Source organism: Dendrobates tinctorius, unplaced genomic scaffold, assembly GCF_039654945.1.
Source record: "Dendrobates tinctorius isolate UK_male_01 unplaced genomic scaffold, ASM3965494v1 ptg000641l, whole genome shotgun sequence".
NCBI classification, from domain to species: domain Eukaryota; kingdom Metazoa; phylum Chordata; class Amphibia; order Anura; family Dendrobatidae; genus Dendrobates; species Dendrobates tinctorius.
This window is the reverse complement of record NW_027362293.1, coordinates 60,708-66,624: the sequence shown is the minus strand read 5'-3', so window position 1 is coordinate 66,624 and position 5,917 is coordinate 60,708. Positions and strand designations below refer to the sequence as shown.

The following is a 5,917-nucleotide window of genomic DNA, read 5'->3' as shown; positions in this document are numbered from 1 at the left end:
TCACCTCATTATCATAACAAGCAGGATTGCAATGAGAGATAACAGGGTACACCATTCCCAGTAGGTAATGTCACAGCTCACCTCTTCCCCCTTCCTGCACAATGACATCTGCATGTAATGTCACTAAACGTAAGAACATGAATAGAAAACTCTCCCAAGGAAATAGAGTCCTCTATAATGTGTTATGATATATATACACATGTATATGTCCCATATCCATATCTCCAAACAGGCAAGAGAGCAGCTTCCATAAATGTTCAGGAAACAGCATACAATAATCTTCAATCAGAAATACAGATTATATAAAAGATTATAACAATAGGATTTCAATTAGTTTAAAAAATGTATGTGACACATTCCCTTAAAGAAAAATAAATAGAAAATATTCCTAATAAGATGATTGGATATTTTAAGAAACATTTAATAGGTTAGAGTAGAGTAGGGCCCTGCCAAAAGAGTCTACCTTGTCGTGGTGGCAGGCTTAAAAAATCCGTTGGTCAAAACAAAAGCTGATGGTTATGTATGTGATATGGTTCCATGGGAACAGTTACTGTGTGATTGGTGAGGATGGGGCAGAAGAGTTTTTCCAAGAGTGGGTGGTGGGACTGTGGAAAGTTTGATGGGTATAGGCGGGGCTTGAGTGGAGGCAGAACTGGGGTGGAGCCTGGATGGAGTTTCAAGGGAGCCCAAAAATTTTGCCAGTATGAGGCCCTGAAATTCCTTTTGGCAGCCCTGATCAGGAACAAAGCTTACATAATATGTGATAGTTTCATTATCACAATGGTGAGATAATGTGAAAGAAATGATAACTCCATTGTCTTACCCTTGATCTTAGTATCTCTTGGTACATGTATCAGAGATAGAATAACTGTTGTTGCTTTGCGATAGTTCCTTCTCCCATTTTCCTTTATTTTCCCTTGTTTCCCCTTTTTTTTCCTTTTCTTTTCTTTTATTTTGTTTAACTCTATCTTGTATAATAATTAGCGATGCTGGATGAACCCGGTCGGACGGAGCGCAAAGAGAGGGGAATGTAGATTTACAATCTTCTTTTATTAATGTAGTCCAATGTGATTAATATAAGATGATTCTAAATCTACATTCCCCTCTCTTTGCGCTCCGTCCGACCGGGTTCATTCAGCATCGCAACCTCCTTCCTCTTTGGAGGCACCCGGCTGGAGCTGCATTGACCTCCCCAGAGAAGGCACGGCTGGCGCTCCTCTGTGACCGTCATTACCTGGAATGTATAATAATTAGGACATTTTCAATAAAAACAATTTGAACAGGATATGGAATATCTGCCTGGTAAAAAAATGCTTTTGTGACTCCTTCGTGAGCATCATGTGCTAGAGAAGAGCCACGTCCGGCTGAGCCAAGGTGCAGGGTGATGATGGACTTTATCTGGTCACGTCACATTCTTCATGGTGCCCATCAGGAGGTGGCCAGTGGCTGTGATTTTCTTTCTCATGCTGAATTAGTATGAGATACAGAGTACGGCTCTGCTCTGCCCCATGGTATAATATTGGGTCTAGCGCCATCTGATAAGACATCGGATAGTTCTCCACCATATCATGTAGTTATGTGAACGAACTCTCATTGTAATAAACTCATTTTCTTTTCATTTGGAGCAGCTGTGATCATGTTGGCTTATTATCCCAAACAGGAGCCTCTGCTCAGGGCGTATTTAGAGTTGGTGCTGCCCTGGGCACTTTTAGTGCTGCCCCCCATTGATGAGGATGACTAATGCAGACACTGTCGTCAGGGACTTAGGCTACTGTCACATCAGCCATTTTTGCCATTCGCAGCAGATCCGGCAAATGCTGTACTCGCAGCAACGGAAAACAACGCTGCGAGCTGTGATTTTTTGTTTCACTGCAAGTTCAAAACCGCAAGTGCAGCACATGTTCATAATTCCCACAGGGAACGAATGAGGCCGAACGCAGTGTGGCCATAAGTGATCCGTTACGGGGCAGAGGCGGAAAAACTGCCGGCAAAAATCTCTGCGGCATCCATCGGACCGGACCGCCCCCGGGTGAGTGTAAGAAAACTTCTTTTTCTCACCTTTCAGGTTAGATCGGGGGTTTATCTGCAGCGTTATAGAATGCTGTAGATAAGCCCCTAAAGGCGGTGGCCGCATCTTACAGCGGCAAAACCAGGCGACAGGTTCCCTTCTATAGAGTAATATCAATGAATGAATATTGCTCTTAATATTATGTCACAATACCAGGATCTGGGGATCTTCTGAGGTCACGAGCTCTCTGATGCGATGTCGCTGCCTGTCTCACTGTCTTCCTCTTTGGACACTGCAGTGTGGTGGACAAGAAAGCATTAACTGGTTAACAGCAAGAAGTCTGGTGTCTATGTTCTAACAGAACTAGAAACTCTCCCCATCCCATGTCCAGCAGACATTGGAGGATCACTGGATGGATTTTACTGCCCAGTCTCTGAATAAGGCCTTATTCATACCTCCGTGTTTAACCCCTTTCTGCCATGTGACGTACTATCCCGTCCATGTGCCCTGGGACTTAATTCCCAGGGACGGGATAGTACGTCACAGTGATCAGCGGCGCCCACGTGGTGAGCGCCGCTGATCGCGGCCGGGTGTCAGCTGATTATCACAGCTGACACCCGGCACAATGTGTCAGGGGCGGTCACGGACCGCCCCGACACGTTAACCCCTTGCACACCGTGATCAAACACGATTTTTTATATAAAAAAGTTTTCATTGCAATAAACCGACAAAACATAAAAAAACGACCTAAATGAGGTACCGCTGTAAAAGTACTGACCCGAAGAATAAAACCGCTTTGTCAATTTTAGGGCGGCATGGTGGCTCAGTGGTTAGTGCTGCAGCCTTGCAGTGCTGGGGTCCTGGGTTCGAATCCCACCAAGGACAACATCTGCAAGGAGTTTGTATGTTCTCCCCGTGTTTGCGTGGTTTTCCTCCGGGTACTCCGGTTTCCTCCCACATTCTAAAGACATACTGATAGGCAATTTAGATTGTGAGCCCCATCGGGGACAGTGATGATAATTTGTGCAAACTGTAAAGCGCTGCGGAATATGTTAGCGCTATATAAAAATAAAGATTATTAATTTTACCGCACGCGGAACGGTGTAAACGCACTCCCCCAAAAGAAATTCATGAAACGCTGGTTTTTGCTCATTCTGCGTCACAAAAATAGGAATAAAAATGGTACCAATAAAAACGTCATCTCTTCCCGCAAAAAATAAGACCTCACATGACTCAGTGGGTCAAAATACGGAAAAATTATAGCTCTCAATATGTGGTGATGCAAAAACTATTTTTACAATAAAAAGCGTCTTTTAGCGTGCGACAGCTGCCAAACATAAAAACCGCCATAAATAGTAAATCAAACCCCCCGTTATCACCCCCTTAGTTAGGGAAAAATAATAAAATAAAAAGAAAATGTATTTATTTCCATTTTCCCATTAGGGTTAGGGCTAGGGTTAGGGCTGAGATTAGGGTTAGGGGTGTGTTGGGGTTAGGGTTGGAGTTATAATTGGGGGATTTCCACTGTTTGGGCACATCAGGTGCTCTCCAAACGCAACATGGCGTCTGATCTCAATTCCAGCCAATTCTGCGTTGAAAAAGTCAAACGGCGCTCCTTCCCTTCCAAGCTCTGCCATGCGCCCAAACAGTGTTTTACCCCCACATATAGGGTATCAGTCTACTCAGGACAAATTGCAAAACAACTTTTGGGGTCCAATTTCTCCTGTTACCCTTAGGAAAATAAAAAATTGGGGGCAAAAATATCATTTTTGTGGAAAAAAATGATTTTTTTATTTTCACGCCCGGGCGTTATAAACTTCTTTGAAGCACTTGGAGGTTCAAAGTGCTCACCACACATCTAGATAAGTTCCGTGGGGGGTCTAGTTTCTAAAATGGGGTCACTTGTGGGGAGTTTCAATAGTTTAGGTACATCAGGGGCTCTCCAAACGCACATGACACCCGCAGACCATTCCATCAAAGTCTGCATTCCAAAACGTCACTGCTTCCCTTCCGAGCCCTGACGTGTGCCCATACAATAGTTTTCTCCCACATGTGAGGTATCAGCGTACTCAGGACAAATTGGACAACAACTTTTGGCATCCAATTTCTCCTGTTACCCTTGGGAAAATAAAAAAATTGGGGACTAAATGATCAGGTTTGTGGAAAAAATACGATTTTTTTATTTTCATGCCCGGGCATTATAAACTTCTGTGAAGCCCTTGGGGGTTCAAAGTGCCCACCTCACATCTAGATAAGTTCCTTAGGGGGTCTCGTTTCCAAAATGGTGTCATTTGTGGGGCGGTTTCCACTGTTTAGGTACATTAGGGGCTCTCCAAATGCAACATGACACCCGCAGACCATTCCATCAAAGTCTGCATTCCAAAACGTCACTACTTCCCTTCCGAGCCCTGATGTGTGCCCATACAGTAGTTTTCTCCCACATATGGGGAATCAGCATACTCAGGACAAATTGGACAACTTTTGGCATCCAATTTCTCCTGGTACCCTTGGGAAAATAAAAAAATGGTGACTAAATGTCATGTCCGCCATGTCTGTTATGTCTGCCATGTCTGTTTTGCCTCAAAAATCCCTGGAGCGGTGTGCACGCGCATCTCGTGTCTGCTATCCTGCGTGTTCCCTAGAGGAGTGTGCACACTCACCTCATGACTGTTGAGCTGCAGGTTGCCTGCATTTCTGCTCTGCCTTCTGTGATCGTCTCATCATGTCTAGAATCCCTGATCATGTGACCTTTCCTAAGATCCCGCACTGTCTGGTTCTGCAATCGTCTCTGCATGTCTGAAACCCTGATCATGTGACCTTTCCTAGGATCCTGCACTGCCTGGTTCTGCAATCGTCTCTGCATGTCTGAAACCCTGATCATGGGACCGCGCTCTGTGATCCTAGAGGATCTGATCTGGACGTTCTTCCCTTAGCCTGACCCAGAAGTGGTGGTGCTATGCCCTACATTAGACCGCCCCTTCCTATGCTCAGGGCCTGAGTATTGTTTCTCTGCATGGCTGCTTGGTCTGTGGGGTTGCTCCCTCTATTCTGTGCCCTTGCACTCTGCTCTGTAGTGCGTCTCTGCACACGCTCCGTGCTCGTATTGCGTCTCTTGTCTTGTGCTTTGTCTCATGTTGTCCTCCGTGCCCTGTTTGTCCTCGCTATGTCTTCTTGTTATGTTTGCTCTGTACCCTGTCACTGACGTGTCTGTCTACAAGTGCAGGCCTCCGCTCTGTACCCTGTCCCTGACGTGTCTGTCTACACGTGTAGGCCTCCGCTCTGTACCCTGTCACTGACGTGTCTGTCTACATGTGTAGGCCTCCGCTCTGTACCATGTCACTGACGTGTCTGTCTACATGTGCAGGCCTCCGCTCTGTACCCTGTCACTGACGTGTCTGTCTACACGTGTAGGCCTCCGCTCTGTACCCTGTCCCTGACGTGTCTGTCTACACGTGCAGGCCTCCGCTCTGTACCCTGTCACTGACGTGTCTATCTACATGTGTAGGCCTCCGCTCTGTACCATGTCACTGACGTGTCTGTCTACATGTGCAGGCCTCCGCTCTGTACCCTGTCACTGACGTGTCTGTCTACACGTGTAGGCCTCCGCTCTGTACCATGTCACTGACGTGTCTGTCTACATGTGCAGGCCTCCGCTCTGTACCCTGTCACTGACGTGTCTGTCTACACGTGTAGGCCTCCGCTCTGTACCCTGTCCCTGACGTGTCTGTCTACACGTGCAGGCCTCCGCTCTGTACCATGTCACTGACGTGTCTATCTACATGTGTAGGCCTCCGCTCTGTACCCTGTCCCTGACATGTCTGTCTACATGTGTAGGCCTCCGCTCTGTACCCTGTCACTGACGTGTTTGTCTACATGTGCAGGCCTCCGCTCTGTACCCTGTCACTGACG

The 5,917-nt window shown here is 46.4% G+C and overlaps 1 long non-coding RNA gene across 1 annotated transcript; it reads right to left on the bottom strand.

Annotated features, from left to right (window-relative positions):
* Positions 1 to 217: 217 nt before the first annotated feature.
* Positions 218 to 4,779, bottom strand: LOC141079251 (uncharacterized). The gene is made up of 3 exons (XR_012228256.1): positions 4,669 to 4,779; positions 2,222 to 2,300; positions 218 to 279 (listed from the first exon to the last, which is right to left on the bottom strand). It is a non-coding gene; the product is annotated as an uncharacterized lncRNA (long non-coding RNA).
* Between the last annotated feature and the right edge of the window lie 1,138 nt (positions 4,780 to 5,917).